This window comes from Salvelinus fontinalis, chromosome 20, assembly GCF_029448725.1.
Source record: "Salvelinus fontinalis isolate EN_2023a chromosome 20, ASM2944872v1, whole genome shotgun sequence".
Lineage (NCBI taxonomy): Eukaryota > Metazoa > Chordata > Actinopteri > Salmoniformes > Salmonidae > Salvelinus > Salvelinus fontinalis.
The window spans coordinates 29,010,046-29,025,078 of NC_074684.1; positions in this window are offsets into that span (position 1 = coordinate 29,010,046).

A 15,033-nucleotide genomic window follows, 5' to 3' on the forward strand; every position below is an offset into this window, starting at 1 on the left:
AAACCATGAAACTTACTGACCAGCTAACATTAGCTACCTAATTAGCTAGCTAGTGAACTAACCTATTAGCTACCACGATATTGCTAATGTCAGCATGGTAATGTTATCATTACTAGCTAACCGTTAGCAAAATGGCATCGCAGGGGTTATCAAAATGGAAATGGGTACGGTTGGGTACTTCCAGAGTAACACGTTGTAACTAAGGACATTGATGTCTATTTAATTGAGCGTATTTATTTCAGCTGCCAATATCACTGAAGACCTGTTGCCAAGCCTCTCCTGTGATGATATCAGAGATCTCTTACCAGGTCCAGAACATTTCTTAAGGAGAAAAGCCATATTGCAAGTGGCTCATCAGGATCACGAGGAAAGATTTCAATTTACACCAGCTAGTACACTTGTTATTGCTATAAATGTTCGCAGCTCTTAATTTCATTTCAAACAACGTAGAAAACCACATTTATTGCCTAAAATGCAATGTCTATCTGATGCATGTTTTTACAGGGACCAGATTTAGATCAGCAAAATGTGAGACCTTGTGCACAAGGCACCTCCAGTACCAGACCCAGTGACCCCAGCACTCTCCGGTCAAGTAATCCCAGCACCTCCAGAACCAATGGCAGTGACCCCAGTACTCCCTGGTTCAGTAACCTAAATACCTCCACCAGAGCCAATGGATGTGCCTCCACTCACAGGTCCCGTTTTATATCCAGGCCCAGTGATAATGAAAGGTGTCCCTCCAAAATCATGAAGTTACCCAGCCCAGAATATGTCATCTACACAGACAAGGAGTTAGAGCAAGCCAGAAGATATTACTTTGAAAAGCAGCTTGTTGGGCAAGAGCAAGATTGCACACTCTCAAAATAACTTGGCTGTTGTCTACTCTGTAACACGATAACCAACATAATATCCATAATACGAGCTACAATAGAGGACTTCAAGTATCCATCGAAGCGTAAAGTAAATTCAATGGCCAAACGACTGGTAGAATATTACCCTATGCTGAATTAAAACCATTTTCCTGTCCTGCTAGGCATTCAAAATGTAACAAGTACTTTTAGGTGTCAGGGAAAATGTATGGAGTAAAAAGTACATTATTTTCTTCAGGAATGTAGTGAAGTAAAAGTAAAAGTCATCAAAAATATAAATAGTAAAGTACAGATACCCCTCAAAAATACTTAAGTAATACTTTAAAGTAGTTATACTTAAGTACTTTACACCACTGATTGTAAATATGAATGGGTGAGTGATCATCTTGTATACCGCTATTCCGTCTAATCGTTGTGGATGTGGCTATTCAGTAATTAACAGCAGTAATCTCTGCATTGTTGCATCATGTGTATTTAAAGGGATACTTAGGGATTTTGGCAATGCAGACCTTTATCTACTTCCCCAGAGTTAGATGTCTATGTGTCCAGTATGAAGGAAGTTGGAGGTAGTTTCGCAAGCAATGCTAACTAGCATTAGCTCAATGACTGGAAGTCCATGGATATCTGCTAGCACGCTATCAGATACCCATAGACTTCTAGTCGTCATACTAACGCTAGTTAACAATTGTGCTAGCACTAGTTAGCAACTTCCTTCAAACTGCATGCAGAGACATAAATAGTATCCACAAGTTCATCTGACTCTGGGGAAGTAGATAAAGGGCCTCATTGCCAAATCCCGAAGTATCCGTTTAAAGGGAGACATATCATGTGTCATGACACAAAACTGTCTCCAGACTACTGATGAAGAGACTACAGAATGTTTGGACCTCTCAGAAGACCAAGGACAGAAAGACAAAGGATGCTACACCTGGAAAGAAGCCCAAGGACGCCACACTTGGAAAAAAGACCAAGGGCCCTACACCTGAAAGGGAGAAGAAATGGCGGCCTCAGTTTGGATCTGGATTGAACGACAGCATCCATGATGCATCAACTGATGACTATGACTGCAGTTGTGTTGGCTCCACGGTGCTTCTTGGCAAGTCCCAATTTAGATCCAGCACCCCAGAGAGTGAAGAGCACGATGATGATAATACTCTGTTTACAAACAACACATTTAAATCTTGTGTCAACTCAAACATTAAGAAGCTGTCACTGTTTTGGAATATGCCCTTATCGGGCTGTTGCACTGTCCGCTGGTTTATAGTTTAAAAAGAGTTTAAACTCAAAAGGCTAAACTTGATTGCTCTCAGCACTCGGGCTTAGGGCTGATTTCCAAACTAGTCCCTAAACCCCTCAAACTCAACTCTGGACCTAGAAGCCATTTACACTGCATTTTTAACTGTTTCCTCTAATCAGGGACTGATTTAAACCTGGAACTCCAGGTGTGTGCAATTCATTATCAGGTACAGTATCATTATTCTTATCTGATAAAGGTTACTATCACAATGGCAGCACTTAAACATTTTCTCACATCATGTGAATACCCAGATGGGTGAGGGATGCATGTTGGAATGTTTTGCTAACTGTTCTTATCTGGTACAAGTTACTATCCCAAACATACAGGCAGCTCTTAACCTTTTTTGCACACCATGCAAAAAGTGTTATAATGTTTTAAATGATCTGATACAAGTGACTATCACAAACATACAGGCATTGCTCCTACCTCTTTTTTTGTGTATGTATATACAGCGTTCGAAGGCTGCTGTCAAGCTTAGCCATGAACACGCTGAATTCAAATGTAACCTTAAATAATACAATACTATGTCAAAGAAATTGACTAATGTGACTCTTTTTAAAGCAATTTTATTTCTAATGACTTGATTCAAGTATTAATGTGTCAATTTAAGATTTCAAATAATAGAAATATAATCTTATTTCTAGACAAGATAAATATTCTAGTATTAAGTACTTACGCCTTATTATTGTGCAATGAAACTGTATCTATGTTGCTTATATATGTCAACGCCGTGTGTATAGGTGGCAGGGAAGTCAGACGCAGGAGAGTAAACGAAGTGTATATGGAGACTTTTAATAAACGTCCATGAAATGCTCCAAACACGAGTAATATACATATATCAAAATAAAATGGGTACAAGGACCCGACGCACACCTATACACTAATAAAACAACACTTGACATACAACAATCTCTGACAAACACATGAAGGGAAACAGAGGGTTAAATACACAACAGGTAATGAATGGGATTGACAACAGGTGTGTGGAAAGACAAGACAAAACCAATGGAAAATGAAAAATGGATCGATGATGGCTAGAAGACCGGTGAAGTCGACCGCCGAACACCGCCCGGACAAGGAGAGGCAACGACTTCGGCAGAAGTCGTGACAATATATTGTGGATAAAGAGTTACATGTCTAACAGAACAGAGAGAGTGTTCTTTAATGGAAGCCTCTCCAACATAATCCAGGTAGAATCAAGAATTCCCCAAGGCAGCTGTCTAGGCCCATTACTTTTTGCAATCTTTACTAATGAATTGTCACTGGCTTTGTGCAAAGCCAGAGTTTCTATGTATGCTGATGATTCAACACTATACATGTCAGCTACTACAGTGACTGAAATGACTGCAACACTTATCAAAGAGATGCAGTTAGTTTCAGAGTGGGTGGCAAGGAATAAGTTAGTCCTAAATATTTCTAAAACTAAAAGCATTGTATTTGGGACAAATCATTCACTAAACCCTAAACCTCAACTAAATCTTGTAATAAATATTGTGGAAATTGAGCAAGTTGAGGTGACTAAACTGCCTGGAGTTACCCTGGATTGTAAACTGTCATGGTCAAAACAAATTGATACAACAGTAGCTAAGACGGGGAGAAGTATGTCCATAATAAACCGTTACTTTACCTTCTTAACAGCACTATCAACAAGGCAGGTCCTACAGGCCCTAGTTTTGTCGCACCTAGACTACTGTTCAGTTGTGTGGTCAGGTGCCACAAAAAAGGACTTAGGAAAATTGCAATTGGTTCAGAACAGGGCAGCGTGGCTGGCCCTTGGATGTACACAGAGAGCTAATATTTATAATATGCATGTCAATCTCTCCTGGCTCAAAGTGGAGGAGAAATTGACTTCATCACTACTTGTGTTTATGAGAGGTATTGACATGTTGAATGCACCGAACTGTCTGTTTGAACTACTGGTGCACAGCTCAGACACCCATGCATACCCCACAAGACATGCCACAAAAGGTCTCTTCACAGTCCCAAAGTCCAGAATAGACTATGGAAGGTGCACAGTACACTACATAGAGCCATGACTACATGGAACTCTATTCCACATCAAGTAACTGTAGAATTAGATGTAAAAAAACACCTTATGGAACAGCAGGGACTGTGAAGCAACACAAACATAGGTACAGACACATGCATACACACACACACACATGATAACATACGCACTATACACACATGTACACATGGATTTTATACTGTAGATATCTGGTAGTTGTGGAGTATGGGCCTGAGGACACACTGTGTTGTGAAATCTGTGAATGTATTGTAATGTTTTTAAAATAGTATTTATTTTATTTTTATTTCACCTTTATTTAACCAGGTAGGCTAGTTGAGAACAAGTTCTCATTTGCAACTGCGACCTGGCCAAGATAAAGCAAAGCAGTTCGACACATACAGCAACACAGAGTTACACATGGAATAAACAAACATTCAGTCAATAATACAGTAGAAAAAGCTATATACAGCATGTGCAAATGAGGTAGGATAAGAGAGGTAAGGCAATAAATAGGCCATGATGGCGAAGAAATTACAATATAGCAATTAAACACTGGAATGGTAGGATGTGCAGAAGATGAATGTGCAAGTAGAGATACTGGGGTGCAAAGGAGCAAGATAAATAAATAAATACAGTATAGGGATGAGGTAGATTGGATGGGCTATTTACAGATGAGCTATGTACAGGTGCAGTGATCTGTGAGCTGCTCTGACAGCTGGTGCTTAAAGCTAGTGAGGGAGGTAAGAGTCTCCAGCTTCAGAGATTTTTACAGTTCGTTCCAGTCATTGGCAGCAGAGAACTGGAAGGAGAGTCGACCAAAGGAAGAATTGGCTTCGGGGGTGACCAGTGAGATATACCTGCTGGAGCGCGTGCTACGGGTAGGTGCTGCTATGGTGACCAGTGAGCTGAGATAAGGCGGTGCTTTACCTAGCAGAGACTTGTAGATGACCTGGAGCCAGTGGGTTTGGCGACGCGTATGAAGCGAGGGACAGCCAACGAGAGCATACAGGTCACAGTGGTGGGTAGTATATGGGGCTTTGGTGACAAAACAGATGGCACTGATAGACTGCATCCAATTTGCTGAGTAGAGTGTTGGAGGCTATTTTGTAAATGACATCGCCGAAGTCAAGGATTGGTAGGATAGTCAGTTTTACGAAGGTATGTTTGGCAGCATGAGTGAAGGATGCTTTGTTGCGAAATAGGAAGCCGATTCTAGATTTCATTTTGGATTGGAGATGCTTAATGTGAGTCTGGAAGGAGAGTTTACAGTGTAACCAGACACCTAGGTATTTGTAGTTGTCCACATATTCTAAGTCAGAACCGTCCAGAGTAGTAATGCTGGACGGGCGGGCAGGTGCGGGCAGCGATCAGTTGAAGAGCATGCATTTAGTTTTACTTGCATTTATGAGCAGTTGGAGGCCACGGAAGGAGAGTTGTATGGCATTGAAGCTCATCTGGAGGTTAGTTAACACAGTGTCCAAAGAAGGGCCAGAGGTATACAGAATGGTGTCGTCTGCATAGAGGTGGATCAAAGAATCACCAGCAGAGAGAGCGACATCATTGATGTATACAGAGAAGAGCGTCGGCCCGAGAATTGAACCCTGTGGCACCCCTATAGAGACTGCCAGAGGCCCTCCGATTTGACATACTGAACTCTATCGGAGAAGTAGTTGGTGAACCAGGCGAGGCAATCATTTGAGAAACCAAGGCTGTTGAGTCTGCCAATAAGTTGTGATTGACAGAGTCGAAAGCCTTAGCCAGGTCAATGAATACGGCTGCACAGTAATGTCTCTTAAAGATGGCGGTTTTGATATCGTTTAGGACCTTGAGCGTGGCTGAGGTGCACCCATGACCAGCTCTGAAACCAGATTGCATAGCGGAGAAGGTACGGTGAGATTCGAAATGGTTGGTAATCCGTTTGTTAACTTGGCTTAGAAAGGCAGGTTAGAATAAACTGCCTTAATTTTGCCTGACCCCAGGAAGAGTATCTGCTGCCTTGGCAGCAGCTAATGGGCATCCATAATAAATACAAATACAAATATCAAGTAAAAAAATCCCTTTTTACTACTTTTGAGATCACTAGCGCTTTCTCAACAACTAGCTTCTACTTATTTCAAGAACTCTTGTCGAGTGAAATTTGCTCATACCATTGCTAGAATGTTTTACTTCATTCGAGCAATTGTTTCCCCATTCTATGTTTAAAAAAAATCTTTTTGAGGATGGATTTTTAGCAGTGCAGATGTAATGAAATTGGCAGCCCTCTATATCCCTTAGAGAATATGTAAACAATCAGTCTGCATCATGGTAATAACTGTTATTTTCAACTGAGGCATGCCGAAGCATTCCTGGATGCCATTTTCCGAGGAGATCAGAGATTCAAATTGGAAAAGCATTCAAACTCAACTGAACACGCACTGTGGACACGGTCATCATTGCCAAAGCTTGAAATCTCAGGTGGCTGTTGACATAAAAGGGGATAAGGGCTGGATGGAGAGAGAGGGAGAGAAAATACAACATGATGGCAAAGTCTTCTATATAACCCTCAGGCCAGTATAAAAAATAATCTAATCAGTAAATCAGATGAAAATGAGTAAAGAGGAGATAAAACGGCCTCTTCGTGTTGTAGAAGAATAACATTAGTCCTGTCTTTGTCAGTTGCTTTATAACTGTGTCACATTCCTGAAGTTGTTTGTCCGTGTTTTGCTTTCTCAGCCACAAGTGCGATCTCACGTTTCCATATTTGGCTGTGAAGACTGCAACAGATATCTCTCCAAGTTGGAGAGTGAGCTCACCTAATTTAGTTGGATCTTAAATCTCCAATGGCAAAACATAAACTCTGCAGCCCTCAAATCTCGGTTCTGCAAAAAACATTAAAGGGATAATTTGACAAAATTACATATTTAGAGAAACTATCTAAGTCAGTGTCAACTGTTTAGAATGTTTTTAATTTCATGGCCAAATCATCTCTTGAATGAATTGTGTTGCTCAAGGCCTTGGTGTGAGGTTATTTTGAAATTATATGTAATTTTGCTGAACTGTCACTTTAACGGTGTTATATTAACAAGTTAGGTTTTGTGTGTTTGAGTCACATGGAGAATCTCAATTGCATACTCCTTGCGTCTTCTCTCGTCTCCTTCTGAAAACCCATTGGATGAGAAAGCCAGAGGTCCGTCCCAGATTTCATTGTGGGAGACAATGACAGGACTGATTCTAAGCAATTAGCAACTATTGTCTTTCAGACCTTCTCTCTCTCTCATACACTCTCTCACATGTAATAGGCCTACTCTATTATAAACTATTGTCACATGGCCTTCATGTATTGTCCAACAAGAGCGTCACACACTCAACGGTACACAGGTAACAAAAGTTGATCAGCACATGAGACAGCCAACCCCTGGTTAGTGTGTCTAATCATCATGCATCAGCCAAAGTCACAGCAGGTTGTCATTGGTTATGCAATCACTCTCCAGTGGTTCTCTATGTACTTTTGGATAAAATCGATGCTCTCAAGTTCTCGTGTTTACCAGAGGAGGCTGTTGAATGCACTTGTCCATGAGAGAATCACTGTGCAGGCATCAGCGCATCCCCGAAGAGATGGCAGAAAGAAACAACAACAACATAGGCCAAGGGCGAAATTGTGGTGCAGGAACGAACAGTAGACAGGGGACAATGGGGGGGGGGGGGTACTGCCCCAGATTATTAAAAACCTTTTCAAACGCATTTCCTACAATTCTACACAGTTTTACATGACTTATTATGCCTATCTTTAGGGGTTATTTTGAGGGGTATATGGAGGAGTATTTTGAAAATTCAGTATATGTGGAAAGATAAGTGGAAGGCCCACATTTCTTTCCTGCATTTCAATACATCTAGCCATGTGGCAGAGATAATTTTTTTCCATTTTATAATTCTATTCTACACATTTTGTCATGAATCTGAGAGGAAATGTTGCAGTTTTAAAGCAAATTTTCTTCTACTCCACACATTTTGACATGAGGTTGAGAGGAAACTGTTCGGTAGAAATCTCACTTTCAAAAGTTAATATTCTCTTAATTCATACCCAAATAATGTTGTTGACTCATCCTATACTCTTATTTGTGGCCAAAGCATACATTGGAGAAAAAACACTTGTATCTCAAAAATGCTTGCTATTTCGTCACTGAGGATGATGTCAACCTCCTGAGGAGGATGAGCTGGCCAATCAGTGGTCTACTCACATTAACATTTTTAATGACTACACCCACACCATTCTGTTGAGCAGTGCTAGAAAAAGTACAGAATTGTGAGACTTGAGTAAAAGTATAATTACCTTAATAGAAAGTTACTCATGTAAAAGTTAGTCACCCAGTAAAATACTACTTGAGTAAAAGTCTAAAAGTATTTGGTTCTAAATATACGTAGGCATGTAATTGCTAAAATATACTTAAGTATCAAAAGTAAAAGTATAAACAGTTTCAAATTCCTTATACTAAGCAAAGCAGACGGCACCATTTTCTTGTTTAAAAATGTACAGATATCCAGGGGCACACCCAGACGTCATTTACAAATTATGCATTTGTGTTTAGTGAGTCCACCAGATCAGAGACAGTAGGGATGACCACATGTTCTCTTGATAAGTGCGTGATTTGGACCATTTTCCTGTCCTGCTAAGCATTCAAAATGCAACAAGTACTTTTGGGTGTCAGGGAAAATATATGGAGTAAAAAGTACATTATTTTCATTAGGAATGTAGTGAAGTAAAAGTAAAAGTTGTCCCAAAAAATAAATAGTAAAGTACAGATATCCCAAAAAAACTACTTTAGTAAAAATACTTCAAAGTACTACTTAAGTACTTTACACCACTGCTGTTGAGGTATGCCCACACCATTCCAACAAAGAAAAGTACAATTTCTTACCAATCTCTACAGCTTCCATCCAAAAACAAATCTTGTGAAATGACGTCAACACATACTGGAGGAGTTGCTGGCTAGCTACAAGTATCTAGCTTAGGTAACGAACTGAGCTAGACATGGGATGCATGACCGGAATGACACCGATGAAACACCAGTAAAAAGTTTGGACACACCTACTCATTCAACGGTTTTTCTTTATTTTTACTATTTTCTACATTGTAGAATAATAGTGAAGACATCAAAACTATGAAATAACACATATGGAATCATGTAGTACCCAAAAAAGTGTTAAACAAATCAAAATATATTTTATATTTGAGATTCTTCAAAGTAGCCACACTTTGCCTTGATGACAGCTGATGAGTCCAAATTAGATATTTTTGGTTCCAACCTCTGTGTCTTAGTGAGACAGAGTAGGTGAACGGATTATCTCCGCATGTGTAGTTCCCACCGTGAAGCATGGAGGAGGAGGTGTGATGGTGTGGGGTGCTTTGCTGGTGACACTGTCAGGGATTTATATAGAATTCAAGGCACACTTAACCAGCATGGTTACCACAGCATACTGTAGCAATACGCCATCCCATCTGGCTTGCACTTAGTGGGACTATCATTTGTTTTTCAACAGGACAATGACACAACACACCTCCAGGCTGTGTAAGGGCTATTTTGCCAAGAAGGAGAGTGATGGAGTGCTGCATCAGATGACCTGGCCTCCACAATCATCCAACCTCAACACAATTAAGATGGTTTGGGATGAGTTGGACCGCAGAGTGAAGGAAAAGCAGCCAACAAGTGCTCAGCATATGTGGGAACTCCTTCAAGAGTGTTGGAAAAGCATTCCAGGTGAAGCTGGTTGAGAGAATTCCAAGAGTGTGCAAAGCTGTCAGCAAGGCAAAGGGTGGCTACTTTCAAGAATCTCAAATATAAAATATATTTTGATTTGTTTAACACTTTTTTTGGGTACTACAATAACACAATAACATTTATGAAAAAATCTGAATGATTTATGACATGTATGACATGTAAAGAAAACCTATGCATATTATATGAATCAAAACATGTTTGCATGAAATATTGCATGAGAATCCATTCCGTTAAACGTTATCTCATTATTTATTTACTTATTTATTTATTCTCTATTGCCATCAATTGTGAAGGACTACTGTCCTTTTCAGTCTCCAATGTTGTGTGTGAATTTCACTGGATCGTGTTGAATCAGGTCTGGCTAGTTATCTAACCTCCTCAACGCGAGCGGTAACACGATACAGAGAGCTGGAGCCGTTGAGCGGGCTTCCACAACATCTTCGGGGAGGTCACCTAATCATAACTGACCCAGGAGCAACGCGGCATGTTTGACGCTAATAGGCGGTCCGAAACATTTCAGTGCTCAGCACTCAGTGGTACTCCCTTTGAAAGAAAGTGCAGTAAGCACCGTTGCCATGGAGTCATTAGGAATTTTGTGGTTGTATAATTCCTTCTGTAAAGCGCTTACTTAAGCAATAAGGAACGAGGGGGTGTAGTATATGGTCAATATATCATGGCTAAGGGCTGTTCTTATGCACTACTCAACGCGGAGTGCCTGGATACAGCCCTTAGCCGTGGTATATTGGCCATTTACCACAAACCCCCAAAGGTGCCTTATTGCTATTATAAACTGCTTACCAATGTAATTAGAGCAGTAAAAATAAATGTTTTGTCATACCGTGGTGTATGGTCTGATATACCACGGCTGTCAGCCAATCAGCATTCAGGGCTCGAACCACCCAGTTTATAAATATCTCTAGAACACACAGGGGGATAAAATCTATATATACTCACTCTCACAAACACTGTTGCAACGTTGCCTCAGTAGGTGAGGTTTGATGAGGATGTTACTGCTGGGCGTTTCCATGTACAGTTGAAGTCGGAAGTTTACATACACCTTAGCCAAATACATTTAAACTCAGTTTTTCACAATTCCTGACATTTAATCCTAGTAAAAATTCCCTGTCTTAGGTCAGTTAGGATCACCACTTTATTTTAAGAATGTGAAATGTCAGAATAATAGTATAGAGAATGATTTATTTCAGCTTTTATTGCTTTCATCACATTCCCAGTGGGTAACAAGTTTACATACACTAAATTAGTATTTGGTAGCATTGCCTTTAAATTGTTTAACTTGGGTCAAACGTTTCGGGTAGCCTTCCACAAGCTTCCCACAATACGTTGGGTGAATTTTGGCCCATTCCTCCTGACAAAGCTGTTGTAACTGAGTCAGGTTTGTAGGCTTCCTTGCTCGCACACACTTTTTCAGTTCTGCCAATAAATTTTCTATAGGATTGAGGTCAGGGCTTTGTGATGACCACTCCAACACCTTAAGTGTGTTGTCCTTAAGCATTTTGCCACAACTTTGGAAGTATGCTTGGGGTCATTGTCCATTTGGAAGACCCATTTGCGACCAAGCTTTAACTTCCTGACTGATGTCTTGAGATGTTTCTTCAATATAGCCACATCATTTTCCTACCTCATGATGCCATCTATTTTGTGAAGTGCACCAGTCCCTCCTGCATCGAAGCACCCCCACAACATGATGCTGCCACCCCCGTGCTTCACGGTTGGGATGGTGTTCTTTGGCTTGCAAGCCTCCCCCTTTTTCCTCCAAACATAACAATGGTCATTATGGCAAAACAGTTATATTTTTGTTTCATCAGACCAGATGACATTTCTCCAAAAAGTAAAATCTTTGTCTCTCTCTCACTCTCACTCTCACTCTCACTCTCACTCTCACTCTCACTCACACTCACACTCACACTCATACTCGCACTAAAGCTCTCCATTAACTTCTACATCTGTTCAGGTTGCACACAGAAGCTACAGATGACCACAAAGCCGTTAAGCCAGACGTTTTAAACACGCTGATCTAACACATCGCTCTGTGTGCCACCCAAGGTTGGGGAGTAATGGATTACAGGTCATCCCTTACATGTAAGGGATAACAAAAAAACAGTAACTGTAATCCCTACATTCAGAAAGGATGTTTGTGAAAAAAAATCTTTGACACTTCTCTGTTTTCTCAATGACATTCAAATCAACATTGAAAAAAGGCGCAAGTTTAAGTTTGTTCCACCTGAGCAGTCCCCTCCTGTACTCCCTGTTCACTCATGACTGCACAGCCAGGCACGTCTCCAACACCATCATTAAGTTTGCCGATGACACAACAGTGGTAGGCCTGATCACCAACAACAACGAGACAGCATTGTCATGACGTTGGCCTGTGGGTAAGGTTTATGACCCCCTCCATAAATACCTTTCTCCCTTCCCTCTCTCTTGACTCTACAGAGGGACTCTTGAATAGCCTTTGTTAAACAGAGATTCTGGGAACATCAGAAGGTGTGGGGAAATGAACCATATTTTGGTAATTCAACTAGTTAAACATATGCGTTGGTACTTAATGAATATGATGTCAGTTCGGTTGTCATCTGAGACATTCTCATCAACGATAGGATGACATAAACAGTACAGTGGAAAGTCTACACATTATAATTATCAGATTCACATGGAATTGTTGTGCAATTCAAATGTTTTAATATAAAATTATTGGTGAAAAGATTAAATGTAATTTTAGCTACCAAATGAGAGATTTGGGTTTTATAAGGTTAGGGCTCTGCTCAATCAGTGGCCCGCCCCTGTGAAGAGACATGGGTTATAAAATTATGAAAACACACCCTTCTCCCTCCACCATATAAGCCTTGACGAAAATGTAACCTTCTGTTCCGGATACATTAGGATGACGATCCGATGTCAGAAGGGTTCAGATAATAACTACAGAACGAAGCCAACCTCAGCGTGAGCTTTGGTTGCGAATGGTATGAACTTTGAACTCTTATTCACTACAGAAGTGATACCTCCTAGCCGTTGAGTTAGCAACAACAGCTGCAAACGTGGGCTAGAAAAGAACAGACAGAGTATCCCGTCTACCACACAACGACGTTACTACAACGTATTCAATTTATCACCAGAGACATTCTTTCAAGGACAAAGGACTCTGTTGGCCAACACGACCAGCATCTATGACCAACCTACCGAAGCGCAGCTCAGAGTAAATATTTATTGCATTTTCCTTTTCCAAATGGGCGTTAATTTAGAATGCATAAGATTCTGTATTTACGATAGAGTAGCTGCCCACGGCACGATAGGACATCGCTTCTCCCTTTGTTCTTCAGTCTTCCCGCTCCTTCCCTCAAACCCAGACCCCTTTCCTTTGGGTAACCAGCTGTCATATCTGTTCCGTCCGCTAGGGACGTTTTCCTTTATGACGTAATTTGTAATCAAGGTATGATTCATTCTGTATATATGTAATTCTATGTGATTAGTTAGGTATTTAGTATATAAATAATTAAACCCAAATTTGCATTGCTGATTCAACTTGTTAGCCATAGTTCGTGAAGATAACCAAGAATTTACAACTTTCAGATGAGACTGAAATAAGGTGACGATTAATATTGACTGCTATTGATGTAAAATATTACTAGGTCTTTAAGAGTTTATTCGGAAGATAACTGCTCTATAAATATTATTTCGTAGTGCCCCGACTTTCTAGTTAATTACATTTACATGATTAGCTCAATCAGGTAATATTAATTACAGAGAAAGAATTTTATAGAATAGCATGTCATATCACATATCACTTATAGCCAAAGACACAACAGATATAGGGAGGAGGTCAGAGACCTGGCCGTGTGGTACAAGGACAACAACGTCTCCCTCAAACGTCATCAAGACTAAGGAGATGATTGTGGACTACAGGAAAAGGAGGACCGAGCATGCCCCCATTCTCATCGACGGGGTTGTAGTGGAGCAGGTTGAGAGCGTCCAGTTCCTTGGCGTCCACATCACCAACAAACTAACATGGTCCAAGCACACCAAGACAGTCGTGAAGAGGGCACAACAAAACATATTCCCCTTCAGGAGACTGAAAAGATTTGGCATGGGTCCTCAGATCCTCAAAAAGTTCTACAGCTGCACCATCGAGAGCATCCTGACGGGTTGCATCACTGCCTGGTATAGCAAGCGGTGCCGGAGCGCAGAGTCTAGGTCCAAGAGGCTTCTAAACAGCTTCAACCCCCAAGCCATAAGACTACTGAACATCTAATCAAATGGCTACCCAGACTACTTGCATTGCCCCCACCCCCTCCTCTTTACGCTGCTGCTACTCTCTGTTATTATCTAAGCGTAAGTCACTTTAATAACCCTACCCACATGTATATATTACCTCAATTACCTTGACTAACCGGTGCACTGGCACATTGACTTTGTACCGGTACCACCTGTATACAGCCTCACTATTGATATTTTACCACTGCTCTTGAATTATTTGTTACTTTCTTTCTTTTTTATTTAGGTGTTTTTCTTAAATCTGCATAGTTGGTTAATGGCTTGTAAGTAAGCGTTTCACAGTACGGTCTACACCTGTTGTATTCGGAGCAAATAACATTTGATTTGATTACATGTAGAAAGTCACCTACCCAACAGTGCTACAGTTCCTTTAGGGGTTCCTGACAGCGCAGTGGCTCCTTTAGGGGTTCCTGACAGTGCAGGGGTTCCTTTAGGGGTCCCTGACAGTGCAGTGGTTCCTTTAGGGGTTCCTGATAGTGCTGTGGTTCCTTTAGGGGTTCCTGACAGTGCAGTGGCTCCTTTAGGGGTTCCTGACAGTGCTGTGGTTCCTTTAGGGGTTCCTGACAGTGCAGGGGTTCCTTTAGGGGTCCCTGACAGTGCAGTGGTTCCTTTAGGGGTTCCTGATAGTGCTGTGGTTCCTTTAGGGGTTCCTGACAGTGCAGTGGCTCCTTTAGGGGTTCCTGACAGTGCTGTGGTTCCTTTAGGGTTTCCAGACAGTGCAGTGGTTCCTTTAGGGGTTCCTGATAGTGCTGTGGTTCCTTTAGGGGTTCCTGACAGTGCAGTGGCTCCTTTAGGGGTTCCTGACAGTGCTGT